We start from the raw sequence: 17693 nt of genomic DNA, 5'->3' as shown, positions 1-17693 counted from the left end.
ACCCCCTTCAATCAAACCCAGTAACAACTGACCTTTCCCCCAGTGGATAAGCAGTGCCTCTTCTTCAGATGTCAAGGAACGAGGTACTGGGCCACCAGCAGTCTATCGCACAGATCTTTTAAAGGGGCATGGACACGATTTGAGCTGAAAATTATCAAATTTTATTTTATTTTATTTTTCCATATTTATTGTTTACAATGCTTAACTAAAGTATTTCCTAATAGTCAACCAAAATTTGAATATCAGTTGTTGAGTTATAAGTGAGACACAGCACTTGCAATTCTTTGTAAACAAGTCTCGTGCCATGTTTTGTTTACATTAGACTGTTTAATAGAAAATAGCGTGTTTAAAACAAAATGAGATGTGCCAAACACTAGAAAATATTTGATTGTGTTAAGAATTCACTTATGAATTGAGAAAATCTGCTTTAAAGAGATTCGCACCTGATATTTGGAGTAATGTCAATTTTTTAGAAGTTTATTTTGTATTTCTACATTGAAGGAGAATTAGGAAATTAAAAAGAAAAACTGGGGTCGCAACGCTTGTTATTGAGCTATAGTGTTTTAAACATGGCCTTTTTGCACTTAGAGTTTATTCAGTTAAACTTGATTTTTCTGTTGGTCTCAACACAACATAAGCAACACAAATCAATCATTACATAAAATAGATACATAATCATGTCTTCTAACGCTACAGATAAAAAAAATCAATACTAGTAATGGGAATAAATAATGACCTTTTTGCACTTGATATACGAAAAACTTCATGGTATTAAAATTCATATATTAGGAGTAATGTCAATTTTTTTAAATTTTACACAATTTTCAAGGTCTGGTCTTACAATTTAAAATTCAACTTTAAAAAGTGGGCGTTGGAGATCAAATTTTTGAATTATTGGTGAAAATACTGAATTTTTATACAAAATTTTGAGTAAATTAATTTAAACTTTTTTAAGAATCGATGTTCTGTTTGGAAAAATCTATCAACCAAGTTAATAAATTACAACATTTGAATTAGTTTCAAGTCTCAACTACCTGTATCATAAATTATAAAACTGAAATACATGTATAGGGGTATAAAAATAGACGATACATTGGATGAAACAAAAACTGTGATATCATGCAGAATTAGAACTTTTTGATTAATGAATCCTTCCGCCACAAAATATAGTCCCTGCCAAACCCTTTCAAAATTTGAATTGACACAAAAATGTTCAACTGGATAGGGTTCAGCAATAAATGTGTAATATGTTTGCACCAATGGGATCAATATTGAACCAGTATATACTTGGTTGTAGCATCCTGTGCAGTTGTACTCAAAAGCTCAGGAGCTAACTTCCTTAAACGAAACTTTTATTAGTTTATTTAACCTATGTAAAGAAAAACATGGCACGAGCCTTGTTTGCATAACAAGTACGTGTGACCTCTGTATCTCCCATGTACCTTGACTACTGATATTCAAATTTTTGCTAATCATTATTTGTAATACCTTGGTTAAGCAGTTTAAACATTAAAAATCAAAAAATCAAATTTGAAAATGTTCAGCTCAAATCGTGTTTATGTCCCTTTAATGAAGTCTACCTTCTCTTTAGCTTTGGCTGTACAACAGAAAGAAACATTCATTTTCTCTTTCATTGCAATAGTAATTCAGATTATATCGTAGTATAATAATATGTAGGGGTTTTCAATTGAAAATAAATTTTAAAATCTTTTCCATTTTTTTAAGTTGCATTCAGAATGACGTGCAAGTTTGTCATTTGATCAAAGTTAATCTACTAACATCTGCATATCTCGTGCAACTTTGAAATACATGTACTTCTTATAATTAATTTCATTTTCAATTAATTACCGCATGACTCTGATTATCCAGTAGATCAAATTAATATCATACAAAATGATCTTTCTAAAATTGGTTATATGTAAACAAGCTGGATAAACATCATATTGAATTATAGGTTTTAATAATTTTCAAATCGATGATATTGCCTAATTTAAAGGAATAAATAAAATAATTATAAACACGGGCTCTAGCAGGAAAAAAGCCTTTATCAAAATTCCTAAAAATCAAATACTGGAGAAGATGGAATAATTAATGAATATAATTACATGTAAATATCACTCTTGCTATCAATCACCTGGCTTTTCTGTGCTAAAAGTGTCTTACAATCACTTATTTTGACATTTCTGCAATGGTTTTCTATAATGAAAATGGTCTCAAAATTATATTAGATTTTATGGTTGAAATTGCACTCTTGGTCTAGGCTGGAACATTTTTATTTGTTACATATTTATATCTGTGAAATGACCATACTGCCCTATTACCCTATATGTCATGCAGCTATATTAAAGACATTGGATTGGTTGGTTGTATATTGTTTATTGTTGAATTGTTCAAGAACTCCAAAATTTAGGCTTGTAAACGACCTTTTAGCAGGAAGGGATCTTTATCGTGCCACACCTGCTGGGACACGGGGCCTCAATTTTTGCGGTCTCATCCGAAGGACCGCCCCATTTAGTCGCCTCTTACGACAAGCAAGGGGGTACTGAGGACCTATTCTTACCCGGATTTGGGCGTGTACTATTCTAAAAATAATGATATTAATGAATAAATACAACAACAACACCAAATTAAAAATGACAATAAGAAAAACTATCAGTATCAATCTAGTGATCAATTTCGCCCTTACCCTCAGCAAACGAAGATTTCTATCAGTTTACTTTAAAGTTCTTGTGTACATGTATAATACTATATGCACTCAGTTGACCTGGATAGTTCTAGAACGTGATGTTTATTTCATTGTGTGACAGATTGTTTTAGAGCCTCGTGCTATTATAAGAAGAAAGATTACGTAATGGTTGCATCATTGTCTTTCAAGATACACTGAAATTCTCCTGATAAGAAAAAGTTCTGGTTAGACACTCTACATGATATTTGGATTATTACACTGGGAACTACAATTTTTGGATTATAATTTCTGTGTGTTAGATTTATTGTTCAACTACCGTAAGTTAATAGTTTGCTTTAATTGTAAATCAATCTTATTACTTGTTAAATTGCCTTTGGCTTCTAAATGATTATTGACTACTAAATGATTATTGACTTCTAAATGATTATTGACTACTAAATTATTATTGACTACTAAATTATTATTGCCTACTAAATGATTATTGCCTACTAAATGATTATTGGCTACTAAATGATTATTTCTGAATGATTACTAAATGATTATTGTCTACTAAATGATTATTGACTACTAAATGATTATTGCCTACTAATTGATTATTGACTACTAAATGATTATTGAATACTGAATGATTATTGACTACTAAATGCGTATTGACTACTAAATGATTATTAACATCGATGAAGTAAACACATTGTTTATATGAAGCTCTAACAGATTTAATTCAGTATCCGGCGCTTCATTTATTCGGACGATTCTGGAAGGCAGTGTCCGAATTAACGAGGTCCTACTGTATATTGATATGTCAAATGATAGGATTTTTTATGTCCTCTTTCGTTTGATTTTGTTCCTTTCATTATGTCTGTGTTCATTGTAAACCTTTGTTTGTTGTACATTTTCTTTGTTATGGCTTAATTGCTTTTTATTGCAAATCTGGATTCTGTGACAGAATCTCCAATGATGGATCGATCGCAACTTTCCTAATGTTGAAATAAATACCTTAGCACTTGTTTATCTTCTCAAGTCGATCTAAGACTTGGCAGTTAATGTAAACACGTGTGCGTGCACGTTTGTAATAATCCATATCGAGATGTGCTCCTCGTGTTTCATTTTTATTAGCATATGAAACAGGCATTCAGAATTAATTTCACAAGTAGCCACTTTAAAGCTATACATGCCTAATAAAAACAGTATTTATTTTCTGTTGAAAACCTTACGTTTTAACAATCAAACATTGAAATTCTCAGACTTTCATTCTCAGAATTAAGAATTTTTCTCAGCTGAAAATATTTTCAAATTCGCAGGCCAGGCCTGGAGGTATAAAAAAAATTTGAGCACGTTTTCGTAGTCGAACTCGAACTCCGTGCTCTAAATCGTACTCATACTCAAAAGTGAAGGTTATAAAACTTTTATAAAATTATTCTGACACTCACTTATCATTGGGTCAAATGCTGTCTGACGTGTTTCATACCGATTGTTAGGCCGTTCATGGTACACTGATTTTGACTACGGATAACTCCGTTTACCTGACCAAGATAAAGGGCTCACGGCGAGTGTGACCGGTCGACAGGGGATGCTTACTCCTCTTAGGCACCTTATCCCACCTCTAGTATATCCAGGTGCCCGTGTTTGCCCAACTCTCTATTTTGTATTGCATATAAGAGTTATGAGATTGATCACTGTTCATTATCTTCACCTTTCACTCAAATGTAGAGCATGCTCAAGATTTTTCGAGTATGGCATGCTTTGGAGCTTGCTCAGAGTTGTACTCAAAACAAACATGGCTGAGTTTGAGTATGACTACGGTAAAATAATCGGTGAAAATCTTTGAATGGCGTGTTTCACTGCTTGTTGACGGAAAAGTCCACATTTTCTACGCGAGTCTTTTGATATTTGCTTATGAATTATCCTAGCGTACATATGGTATGTCTCAGGAATAAGGGAAACTGCCTCACCCATGCACATGTATGTCAAGACATATTCTATAGATTTCTATTTTTAAAAATGTAGAACATTTCTATCAAATGTGTTTGAAAACGCTTAGACCCCTCCCCCCCCCCTCCCCCGATGTCTGAATTTCCTATGTTAGACTTTTTTAAATTGGGATTCTTAACCTGTAAATAATTCATAAAGCATCTTTTTCAAAAAAAAACTATATATAACTCTATAACAGTAAATTGTTTCAGACATCCTGTACAATGCAATACCTTAATTTGATCTGTTTTGAAACCTGTTATCAAAATTGAAGTGCTAATAGGCCATTTCTGAATATCACTTTCCTCTGATAACCCTCACGGGTCCTTGCTGACCGTGTTCGTTTTGTAGTTTAAGGTATGAAAAACAGCAACATTACACAAATCGACTGCAAAATCCAACTGGACGAGCAATGAAGAAATGGATCAAATGCAGGAAGTTGGGAACCGGAAGAAGGATCTATTTGGAAGGTTGTATATTGGTTGCATATTGTGTATAAACGTATCTCTCGAGAAGTTTTCACTCATAGAGACGTCACCATTACCGGCGATGGACCGGTAAAAACTGGGCAAATTACAAATGGGATTGTATGAAAAATAAGGTAATGCAGCAGTTCTTGTTGTGCCAATCAAAGTCTCAGGAGTTACTTCTCTTTCTTTCACGCTTGCGCGTTCATTATTATACTTTTGAAAACTCCTATATTCATTTACTTGCATCAGCATTAACAGAAAAATCTTTAATTGTTCAGAGCACTCCTACAAACATAAGGATGAATGATTCTTGGCGATTGGTCGTATTCCACGAACAAACACACCGACTTCATACGCATTAGAATTCAAGAAGAACATACCATTTGTAATTCGCCATAGAACAGAAAACTTTGGATTGTCTAAGTTTATATCATTGATTCAAGGTGAATTCGATCGAAGAGTACCACAGAGAAAAAACGATATATTAAGAGTACATGATTGGGATTTAAGCTGGTCTCTCTTACTCCCACTACTGTCGAGCTGGGCGCATCCAGAAATGTATGGAAGGGGGAGGGGCACACCTCAAATACACTTCAATCTGTCCAAACATTCTAAGGATCAAAATGTCAGTACCTGCAGATTAAAATAAAAGTTGTAGTACGTAAAACCAACAACAGTTTTATTGGTAGTGTTGTTTTGAATAACTTATTAAATCAAATTAAATTTTGAAACAGACAAGTGGGATCAAATTAGGAGACCCAAAACAGGGGAAACCCAAAACAGGGAGACCCGTTTGTTGGACAGACACAGAAGATTGACTAGGGAAGGCCTCGGATAGAGGGACTTCCCCTTGGTATTGAATTCAGACGGCAAGTACTAGTAATATTTCAAAAGCAATAACAAATATATATATATATTGAAATTATGTTTGTTAACTTTCCTCCAGCATTACTCGATTGCCAAATGCTGTTACACATCTAAACAATAAAACATCATTTACAGGGATTTAAAAACACAGACATAGACACCTATTTCTGTGAAGCTTTCATATGTTTTAGTCGAACTCTACCGATTTAAATATTTCTGTGAAGCTTTCATAATATTTAGTTGAGCACTACCGGTTTAAATATTTCTGTAAAGCTTTCATATTATTTGGACGAGCACTACCGGTTTAAATATTTCTGTAAAGCTATCATATTATTTAGTCGAACTCTACCGGTTTAAATATTTCTGTAAGTCTAATTCATTTCCTAAAGCAACAGAAGTCAAGAAAAACAATGTCAATCAAAATATGGTGAAAAAATGCTGACGAACGAATAAGCGGAGTAATCTGATTTATCAAACATTGCCAATAATTGTAAAGTTCATATCAAGGTATTTATCACTCAATACACGAGGTAATTATACGGAACATAATTTATGCAAGATGTACTCAGTAGTACATGCATTTTATGATTATAATTTGTTTATTAGCAGATTTAGAAAGAAAAATCTAAAACTGGACAACGTGTGGTTGATATGTAAAATAGAAAAACCGAAAATGAAATCATGGCCATCCAGAAAGAAGTCTTATTATTATTATTATCAAAATATCAAACTTAGAATTTGAAATCCAAACCAACTTTCCGTTCTTCATGACTGTCATGCAAAACAATAACGAATGTTTTTCTTCGTAGATATTGTCGATGGGGAATTCTAAAAAAAAATTTATATCAGCTGTAGCGTATTTTGGGGAAATTCTAACATTTTTTTAATCAGCTGTAGAGTATTTTTGGGGAATTCTAACATTTTTTTTATATCAGCTGTAGAGTATTTTTTTTTATATCAGCTGTAGAGTAATATTTTTTTTATATATCAGCTGTAGAGTATTATTTTATATCAGCTGTAGAGTATTTTTGGGGAATTCTAACTTTTTTTTTATATCAGCTGTAGAGTATTTTGGGGGAATCCTAACATTTTTTATATCAGCTGTAGAGTATTTTTTTTTTTATATCAGCTGTAGAGTATTTTTTTTATCAGCTGTAGAGTATTTTTTTTAATATCAGCTGTAGAGTATTTTATATATCAGCTGTAGAGTTGTTTTTTTTATATCAGCTGTAGAGTATTTTTTTATATCAGCTGTAGAGTATTTTACATATCAAGTGTAGAGTATTTTTTTTATATCAGCTGTAGAGTATTTTTGCGTAGTAACTTAATTTTGGGGATGACTGATCACAAGATAGGAATATTTTCGTATATTGCTTATATTTCATTTATCAATAACAGCTCATCAATATTACTAAAAATTACACTATTTACCAACACTTTATTTTCATTTCATTGCAGTGGCTATAGGTACATATTTAATTTGGAGGCCAGCTTACAATAAATATATGTTGTGTGCTATATAGTATGTATATACAAATGTTTCGAGGAGTACAGCTTACAATGAAAATATGTGTATGAAAATATATATATCGGGGACGAGTCTGGCTCCCTTGGAATTTGTAAACTCTCCCTGTGATGTCTTTAGGCTGAAGCCGATTGGTCATTTTTTTTATATATAGCCATTACTAGCGCACCTTCTGGTCACCTGTAGTCCGTCTGTCTGTAAACGTTACACATTTTCGACTTCTTCTCTAGAACCACTGGCCCAATTTCAGCCAAACTTTGTACAGTGGGTGAAGGGGATTCAAGTTTGTTCAAATGAAGGGCCGTATCCCCTTCCAATGGGGATATAATCGAGAAAAGGTCAAAATAAGGGGGGATCATTTAAGAATCTCCTCAAGAACTACTGGGCTAGAAAAAAAAGAATCTTATGTGAAACCTTTCTGACGTAGTGTAGACTCAAAATTGTTCAAATCATGGCCCTGGGGGATAGGATGGAGCCACATTAGGGGGTCAAATCATGGCCCTGGGGGATAGGATGGGGCCACATTAGGGGGTCAAATCATGGCCCTGGGGGATAGGATGGAGCCACATTAGGGGGTCAAAATTTTACAGATGAATCTACAGGATGTTTTTTTTTTCAAAATCCCTCTTCTCAAGAACACCAAGGTCATGATTATTCATAAGGAATTTGAAAGCACAAAACTTTCCCCAAATCAACAGCCATGTTATATTGTAGATGACACAAAATAGGCCTATATTATTGAACGGATTACGGTAATGACAAAAACTCTGAGGACACCGTACTACAGTTTATTTTGAAGATCAGTATTGTGGATACATATAGTCATTTTCACGTTCTCGTAATGTAGATCATGTAGAGGGAGATGTAGAAAAGGACAAGGCAAGGAATACCAGACAGTATGGAGTCTTTAGCAACCTTAATTAAAATCTTTTACAACCTTCTCCAGTGTAACGGGTAGAGAATAGCTGATCTTAATTAGATTTCATTTATATATATTTATATACTTCCGTGTTAAATCTAATTTTGGATACAAAAAAAACACCTAAAAATATTTTTTTAAGCGATATATTATTTCTTTGTTTATAAAAATATTGATAGAAAGTATTGGGACTGTGTTTTTGAAATACCGCCCTTCTATACACCCAATGAATGGAGCCCTCTCCTATTTGCATTTATTTAATTAATGCACTTCATTTTCTGACGACATTGTAATTCGAATAACTGATCGCGAAAACCTATGAATAAGCGAGATCTCGTACATCATCTCGTACATCGTATAAACACAGCCACCTGATACCAGACACCCCTCCCTAATGAACGATGAGTTCATTATAGCCATACATGCATATCTAAATGATTATTTATGATGCGGAGAACACATTTCCTTTTATTGTCTATCTAAACGGGAGTACTGCTTTATCTTTTAGATTAGATGTTGAAGGTTTCATTTATAAAGTTTAGAAGCATAGTCACACCAATCAAATATATCATGTAAAATATAAAACAAAATGTACAAAGGAATGCGGGTACGTGTTGTTAGAAATGTTTTTTTCATCTAAAAACTAATTTCATTATTTTAAAAATGAACAAAATTTGCTATGGTGTTTTTTTAAAGTCAGGAACAGGGATATCCATAGACTTGATGAACAGATAACACCCCTCAACACCCCCCCCCCCCCGTCTTAATTTCAATCGTATTTTGAGGTTAACGAGCTTCAGTTGCATATTTATTTATCATACAAATACGTCATAGGGGTAGGAACCGGGGAGGGGGCTAGCTAGGGGGGTCCCCCTCATTTTTTGGTAAAAGGGAATGAGTGACGAGGAGCTCGTCATATTCCAAGCGGTAATTTTAAATGATCAGCCATTGTTCATTGAAGTTTAAATGATCAGCCATTGTTCATTGTTTTTAAATGATCAGTCATTGTTCATTGAAGTTTGAAATGTAAAAGAATGATTGTGAATATAGTTTGTCTAATAAATAACAATATTTTATCAATAATTTCGAAAAATTAAAGAGGACATTTTCCCCCTTTATTTAGAAGTTTGTTTTGAACTGTTTTGAAAAAAAATTGATTCTGATAATTGCTTACTGGGTATATAAGTTTAGGCGATACAGATATCGCATCTTCGCTAGCCACAATCACTTGCAATATTTCACACATTGACTCCAAACATTAAGGTGCTGGCTGTCTTTTAGCATTTCTTTCTTGTTATTGATTTTGTAATTTAGTGAGATTGTGATCAAGATATTTCATATGTACATGTAGTACAAATATACATGGTTAAAATATATTACAAGTATGGATATTTTATAAAAGATAACAAACTTTTCTGGGGAAAATAATAGATTGATGTTGGATTTGAATAACTCGTATAGAATTCAAATACACGTAATATATCTAAAGTGTATGTATAGCTTGAAGCCTTTCATTTATGAACACAGAATTATTTCGTTACATGGTACAATAACTGACAACCCAACTAAAGGTAAAAAGATGTCATGTGAAGCAATGCGTACTTTTTGAGTTTTGTTATTTATGTACTCATTTCACTAGCGTACCGCATCAAGGGCTTCATCACGTTCTATAGTAGGCCAATAACATGCTGGGAACCGGAAGCTACAGCAGTATCTATGGTTGTGTTGTTGGCCACCATTTGACATTCTCTGATGAAATAAAGGTGCCCATAACTTTATTTTTTAAATTGTTCCCTTTTTCAAAGCTGAAGATTGCAAAATTTTGACTATCTACCCCCGAAGCAAAGAAGAGTTTCTTGTTGGTGTTAAAATCCCAAAGTTTTAAGTTCTTTCATAATATGCAGAATGTGGACTTATGTATACTCTGAGCTGTCCTGTTTTCTGCATTATGCACCATTAAGCCTCTTCAACAAATCTCTTATTAACTATTTTCATAAAAACCTCATTACAATATTGTTAAATCTTCAAAACAAATCCTTTTTATACCTTTATATCATACCTTTGTACTTGACCTTTGTATTTGGTAGAGGGCCTACATAGGCTATGCATGTTGCCCAATCCTGTTGAGTTTCTCAATCAAATATGTTTAAATTAAGCCTCTGACAAGCTCACTAAGTTAACGATCTTTCACCAGTTTTGTCCTCACTTTTTTTTGTTTTTTGTTTTGTTTTGTTTATTGTTGTCTGATTTCAGATTTACAGTATCCATGAAGATGGTGGGTGTGTATGGACCAGTCCGAGCTCGAGTCGGTTTAACTGTGCTGGAGTGTCGCAGATAATGATTTTCTGCTCTTCCTGGGTACTAGGGAGTGAATTATAATTCTCTTCTTACCGGTCGGAGTTTTTAGTAATCCGTTTGTGTTTTCCTTGCAAAACCCTCACGATCTCTGTCTTTTCATTTCTCAAACAGTCCACTTTTTTTTACCAAATCGATATTGATTTTATGGAGCTTGTTCATTTGTGTGATACAAAAATGGCACATATACTAGCATGATCTATGAAAAATGTGTCGCCAAATGTAACACGTCTGTGTGTTTGTGTGGGTATGTGGTGTGTTGTAGTTGACTACCACAATGCGACAAATCTTCTCTGGATATCGGCGCAGCCATTTTTAATTACTACAATTTGTAACAAACGTTATGATTGGTTGCAGCTACGCGTGAATGACCATTCACAAAACAGAGCGTACATGTATCACTGTGTGTTCACTATGAGAGTTCTCGAGAGGGGGGGGGGTGTCACTAATTTTTAAATTGCATAGTGTTCACGTCTTCCGCTACGTCATCTTCTTTAGTGTTTCACATTTTCAATATACTTTTTGTGTTTATAACATTGATAGAATTTCATTTATATCTGTTAGATTATATTGTGTTTATTGATCAAAATGCAAGTGACAATTCACGATGACTGACAACTTCAGAGTACATTTTTCAAAAAAATACATAGTGAAATTGTTACTACGGTGTATTAGTATATACAGTGTCACCTCGTTATATCGCCAGCAGTTGTCCCAGCCTATTGTGGCGTTATATCGAGGGTGGCATTATAAACAGTTTGGTCATTTTACTTCATTGATTTGGGGAAAAAATGGGGTTGATCAATTAATACATTATCGTCCTTTTATTGCCGTCAACATATGACACGATATGTAAATGCATGGAATTGTTTTGCTTTACCTCCTAAAACTTTGCTATAAAATGCATATTCTGCGATTGTGCATTTGCAAAACACGTAAGTATATCTACCATAGTTTCATTTGTGGCATGGTAGGTTCTACGATGACTGAATGAGTTTAGTGGTTGACAAACACACGTGTAATGGCTGCAACTTTTTTCTGGAACACAGAAATATGACGCCACACACATAAATACACACAAAAGTCACATGATACACAAACTTTACAGCAGTTCAAAGCAAGTCTCATCGAATAGAGATTTGGATAGTGTGCAAACGAACATTGGCAGAAGTGGCTTCATTTCTCAGTTGTTCATGCGTAGGCGATACTACTGGACAATTTCAGAGACAATTTTTAATTGAGCATGTTCAAGTTATTATCGCAATTACCTATGCTTACCTGTTTTCACGACACGTACTAAATTTAGTTTCGCTCTGATTCACCGGAGCAGAACAATTATGCATCGCTGGGTCGCTGGCATTGTTATCGGGGGGATTTAGAAAGGCAATTTGACCTTCTGTGCCTGGTGGGGGATGGCGATAGGCGAGGTTGGCATTATATCGGGTTTTTTAGCGTGTATGGAAATCCGATCTACACATTTCGACGGTGGTATGCGGGGGTGGCGATATACCGAGGTAACACTGTATGAATGGTGGGAGGCACTGACATGTATAGTCATGGTGAAGTATTAGATGTATGTTAGCCAAGAAAAGCTGAATATATCGAACAGTGATCAGTTTATAACTCCTATAAGAAATACAAAATAGAGAGTTAGGCAAACACGGACGCCTGGATATATCAGAGGTGAGATCAGGTGCCTAGGCGGAGTAAACATTTGACCGGCTACACCCGCCGTGAGCCCTATCTCTTGATCAGATAAACTGAGTAATACGTAGTCAAAATCAGTGTGTAAAGAACGGCCTAACAATCGGCATGAAACACGTCAGGCAGCATCTGATCTAATGAAAATGGCAAAATCCAAGACCCAAATCTTTATGGGATTCTGAATGAAAGCAATAAATTCATGACCTTGTATCCTTCTGACGCTCCTCAAGGTCAAACCCCAGTGAAAGTATTTGGTGATGATAATTGTTTTACCTCTCAATTCGGGTTAGAACTTTATTCGAAGTGGTGAATACGGTTAAATGGTTTATATGAATGTCGGAAAGTGTATTCTTCGTGCCATTTGTTCTAGACTATGTAGTTTGTAACTGAGTGGATGGTATTGAAAATCTTAATTAAAACTTCTAATGTACAAACTAATCAAAAAGACATACAATAATGTGATATTGTTCTCAGTTTAGTCTGGGTTATTTTCTGATGTTTTTGTAAAATAAGCGACCTGGATACGGCGAATGTAGAGAACATTATTAAAGTATGAGGAAGTAAGTAGGGTATAATTAATGTGAAATTTTAATTGACAGGTCCGAAATATTCCACACTAGTTTGAATTTCGCTGCTGTCACAGGCGAGAAACGACTCCGTGACCTGGACCGGTAAATGTCCTAGTGAAAATACACAGGTGAAATAGAAGGATGACGTATATTTTTGTTATTTTAAGAATTTGGCACTGAAGTAGTTCAAACATTAATCTATGCAACGAAAACGACAAATTACGCACAGCGCACCTAGTTAAAGATTTTATAGGCATTTGAAGCGAGTGGTTATTTTTATAATCTGAGTCAGAGTTACAGCCCTTTCTATATTTATGGTATCACAGAGTTCGGGCCCAAAACGGGCTTGGCCCCTGTGCCGCCGCGCTATCACAACACCACGCCGCCGCGCTATCACAACACCACACCGCCGCACTATCACAACACCATACCGCCGCGCTATCACAACACCACGCCGCCGCGCTATCATAACACCACACCGCCGCGCTATCACAACACCACGCCGCCGCGCTATCACAACACCACGCCGCCGCACTATCACAACACCACGCCGCCGCGCTATCACAACACCACGCCGCCGCACTATCACAACACCACGCCGCCGCGCTATCACAACACCACGCCGCCGCACTATCACAACACCATACCGCCGCACTATCACAACACCACGCCGCCGCACTATCACAACACCACGCCGCCGCGCTATCACAACACCACGCCGCCGCACTATCACAACACCACGCCGCCGCGCTATCACAACACCACGCCGCCGCACTATCACAACACCATACCGCCGCGCTATCACAACACCACGCCGCCGCGCTATCATAACACCACACCGCCGCGCTATCACAACACCACGCCGCCGCGCTATCACAACACCACGCCGCCGCACTATCACAACACCACACCGCCGCGCTATCACAACACCACACCGCCGCGCTATCACAACACCACACCGCCGCACTATCACAACACCACACCGCCGCGCTATCACAACACCACGCCGCCGCACTATCACAACACCACACCGCCGCACTATCACAACACCACACCGCCGCGCTATCACAACACCACGCCGCCGCGTTATCACAACACCACACCGCCGCACTATCACAACACCACACCGCCGCGCTATCACAACACCACGCCGCCGCGATATCATAACACCACGCCGCCGCGCTATCACACACCACACTAGATCACGCAACACGGCGTCACGTTAACTCGCCATCGCGAAAATGATGCCCTCGGTCTTCAGCAAGTTTTCCAGGTCTTCTGCTCTACCTTAGGATGGCAGTTGACTAGTGCCCAAGAAGCCATACAATAGACGTGTATTATTGAATGGGAGAGAGAGAGAGAGAGAGAGAGAGAGAGAGAGAGAGAGAGAGAGAGAGAGAGAGATATGGTATTAAATTAACATCAATGATTCAGATAATTGTCAAGAAGTACTGATTTCATAGAAATTTTTTTATTACCGAGTTAAAGACTAATATAGGTAATACAACACTTAATGCATGACTTCTTGGTCACCATTCAATTGTTGTCTCCCGGTAGGGAAGACAACCTGGAAAAATGTTGCCCTCGGTCTTCGGCAACTCTTTCCCAGTTCCTCTCCTGATCTCGTATACTGTGACACAGAACCTGTGTTCATATCCGAAAGAAACTTTTAATGCCAGGCGCTTTGTGAAGGAATAGTCACTACATCACGGCTACCCATGTCCTAAATCATAATGTATCGGTTATGCAAGAAAATTCGTTTGAAGTGTTTCCGGTTATGAGTTAAAAGAGAACAACATGCCGCTTCGACAGGTAGGTAGATCTGAGTTTTTCTTGTTTATGATAATTTAACCACTGTTGGCGAAAATCGGGGAATGTAGTCAGCTGTAGGAATGATTAATGTACACGAAATAACCACAATTACCCATATCTAAAGCGGCAAGACGACACGAGATGATTTTCCGAGAGCCGAAGGAGGTTGAATTTTGAAAATTTCTCACAGCTCTCGATTGTCAGGGTCAATATCGGCTCAATCAGCTAACCAGTCGAAATAAGTTGACCACTCTAGGGACGATTTGTGCAAGTTAAACTTAAAATATTCTACGTTTTTGATGTTGGTGTTTGTATTTTGCCAAAATTTCTATCCAAACGGGTCAGGTAATGCTTTAGGGGATAAGTTATGATTTAATGGATTGGTTAAGATTTAGAGGAAAATTTGGTTATCGCAATTCACCTTTGAATTAGAAAGCTTTACCCGATATAGTATTGCGTTGTGTGACGACACAATTGAATGAGACGATTGAACAATTTGAATGACATGTTTGATGTAATACAGCAAGAGTTTTCATTGGCCGCCCACTTTCTCGAGCGGATTCAGTGTAGCTGGAGAACTGTACATAGCTCTCTGAAAAGATCCACCTCTTATAAAAACCTTTGAATTACGGGTCACAAAAAGCTGCGGACGGTTGAGGCCTGAAATCGGTGTATTCTTGTGTTGCTGTCTCATAAACTCAATATAAAAAAATCTTAACATATTTTCCTACTATATACTTGCGTCCAAACATACCTTCAAATATTCATTAAAGCCACACACCACCCGAAAACTCGCAGCTTCAAATGATTTCGTTTGTTGACGTAGCCATGTTAGGTAGTCGGTCAATTCGAACTCTTGCTATTGGTATCTATTCATAAAATCGGTTGTAAGTTATGTATTCGCTCTTCATTTATTATCAACACGAATAATTAATAGAAATTAAAACATTTTTGTACCAGTTTTTGTAAAGGTAAAATAAACTCTAGATGAACGAAAATGCTACATAAGGACATTAGATGGAGACCGGCCGGCGCGGCCGCCCATGACTAATGAAAGTCGCACTGCCGTGAGTTTAGCTATTTGAATTTTATCATTTAATATAGGACTGGGGTTGTATATTATTTAAACAATTTAGCTAAACTATTTGTGGGGTATTAGTACACATCTAGACGCTAAATATGTGCCAATATGGAAATGAACCGGGATTCGAATTGACTGGCTACCTAACATGGCTACGTCTACGAACGAAATCATCAAAAGCTGTGATCGAGTTTTGGGGTCGTATGGGGCTTTAATAAATATTTGAAGGTATGTTTGGACACAAGTATAGTAGGAAAATATGTTACAGTAGGAATTTTTTTATATTAAATTTATGAAACAACAACACAAGAATACAACTTTTTCTCTTTCTTCCTTTGAAGTTTTTTTTTTTCATCTAGCATCTGGCCGTCATGTTTTCAAATGCTGACTACTCCCGTATAAGGGAATTTGGGCGGACTTATAATGTATATGGACCAATGAGTTTCTGTTGCATTTCGCAATTGTATATTACAAACAGATTCAATTGTGTTGTCACACAACGCAATACTATATCGGCCAAAGCGTTCTAATTCAAAGGTGAATTGCGATAATACACACCTGCTGCATCTTTTGTTATTACAAAAGGGAAGCAACTTGTAGTGTCCAATTTTTTTGCTATTTTCAATGATCTGGTTTATTAAGAAACCAACCGTCATGCGACTAGTTTATATTACTTGGTACCGGAAACATTTGAAAACCAAGTAGTTTTTCGTGTAACGTGTCTGTTTATTAAGCAAAGTTTTTGTGTGCGGAGAACACTGTTTGTCAATTACTTCTTAGACCGATTTTCTACAAAAAACACAGGCACCTGACGTATGGATATTACTACCCCCCCCCCCCCCCATCCCCTTTATGATAATTGTTTTGTGGCAATAATTTCTCTTTTTATACCACAGGCACTTGTTTCATACACGAGTCCCCCCTCCTTAATAATACCACAGGCACTTGTTTCATACACAGTCCCCCTCCTTAATAAGGAGGGGGACTCATGATGTATGAAACAAGTGCCTGTGAAACAAGTGTCTATGGTATTATTAAGGAGGGGGGACTCATGTATGAAGCAAGTGTATGTGGTATTATTAAGGAGGGGGGACTCATGTATGAAACAAGTGCCTGTGTTTTATACGTATTTTATTATACCGGTAGAAGGCCAATCTCTAAAGCTTACATGAGATAGACCGGGAATTCACACATTTCAGAGAAATTATTGGAACCCCCTCCCCCTACAAGAATTATCAAGGGGGGGGGGGGGGAGTAATACCCATACTTCAGGTGCCTGTGGAAAAAATACAAGTACTGATACTAAAGTTTTTTTTACCGCTAACTTCAGCTGTTCCTATTCAAAGATTCATTGAGTGTTTTCATTTCCATCCCAATACAACATACACTATTTATTCTATTTTGTATTTTACAGATGGAAAGAACTCAACACAGGTGTGAATATAAAGGATGCGACAAATTTTACCATCCATTAAAAAGGGAAACTGACTTTGCATATGAAAATTCAACATAGCTTTAGTGACATCGGTCACTTACTTGTTTTGCTTTTGTTGTTTTTGTTTGGTATTTAACATTAAAGAGAGATTACTTGAGTATGGTCTCTGGTTATACCTACTTCCGTTCTGATTTATCTGCATTTTACAATCCGAGATTTGTCCCTTCTAAAGCTCTCTTCTAAAACATTTCAAAGCAAACGTTACAGTAGGTAAGACACTTCGCTTTGTATACACGGAT

The 17693-nt window shown here is 36.4% G+C and overlaps 1 long non-coding RNA gene across 3 annotated transcripts; it reads left to right on the top strand.

The window, feature by feature from the left end:
• Positions 1 to 2861: 2861 nt before the first annotated feature.
• On the top strand, positions 2862 to 17551 carry LOC125664239 (uncharacterized). Of its 3 annotated transcripts, none has more exons than XR_008799554.1 (5): positions 2868 to 3003; positions 5009 to 5258; positions 5571 to 10201; positions 10692 to 13194; positions 17374 to 17551. It is a non-coding gene; the product is annotated as an uncharacterized LOC125664239 (long non-coding RNA). The 3 variants fall into 3 exon arrangements; XR_008799553.1 differs by having other exon boundaries at positions 5009 to 10201; positions 10692 to 10796; positions 13097 to 13194; XR_008799552.1 differs by having other exon boundaries at positions 2862 to 3003; positions 5009 to 10201.
• Positions 17552 to 17693: the final 142 nt, after the last annotated feature.

This window comes from Ostrea edulis, chromosome 1, assembly GCF_947568905.1.
Source record: "Ostrea edulis chromosome 1, xbOstEdul1.1, whole genome shotgun sequence".
NCBI lineage: Eukaryota > Metazoa > Mollusca > Bivalvia > Ostreida > Ostreidae > Ostrea > Ostrea edulis.
Note: the sequence above shows the minus strand (reverse complement) of the source record. Positions and strands in the feature narration are given on the sequence as shown.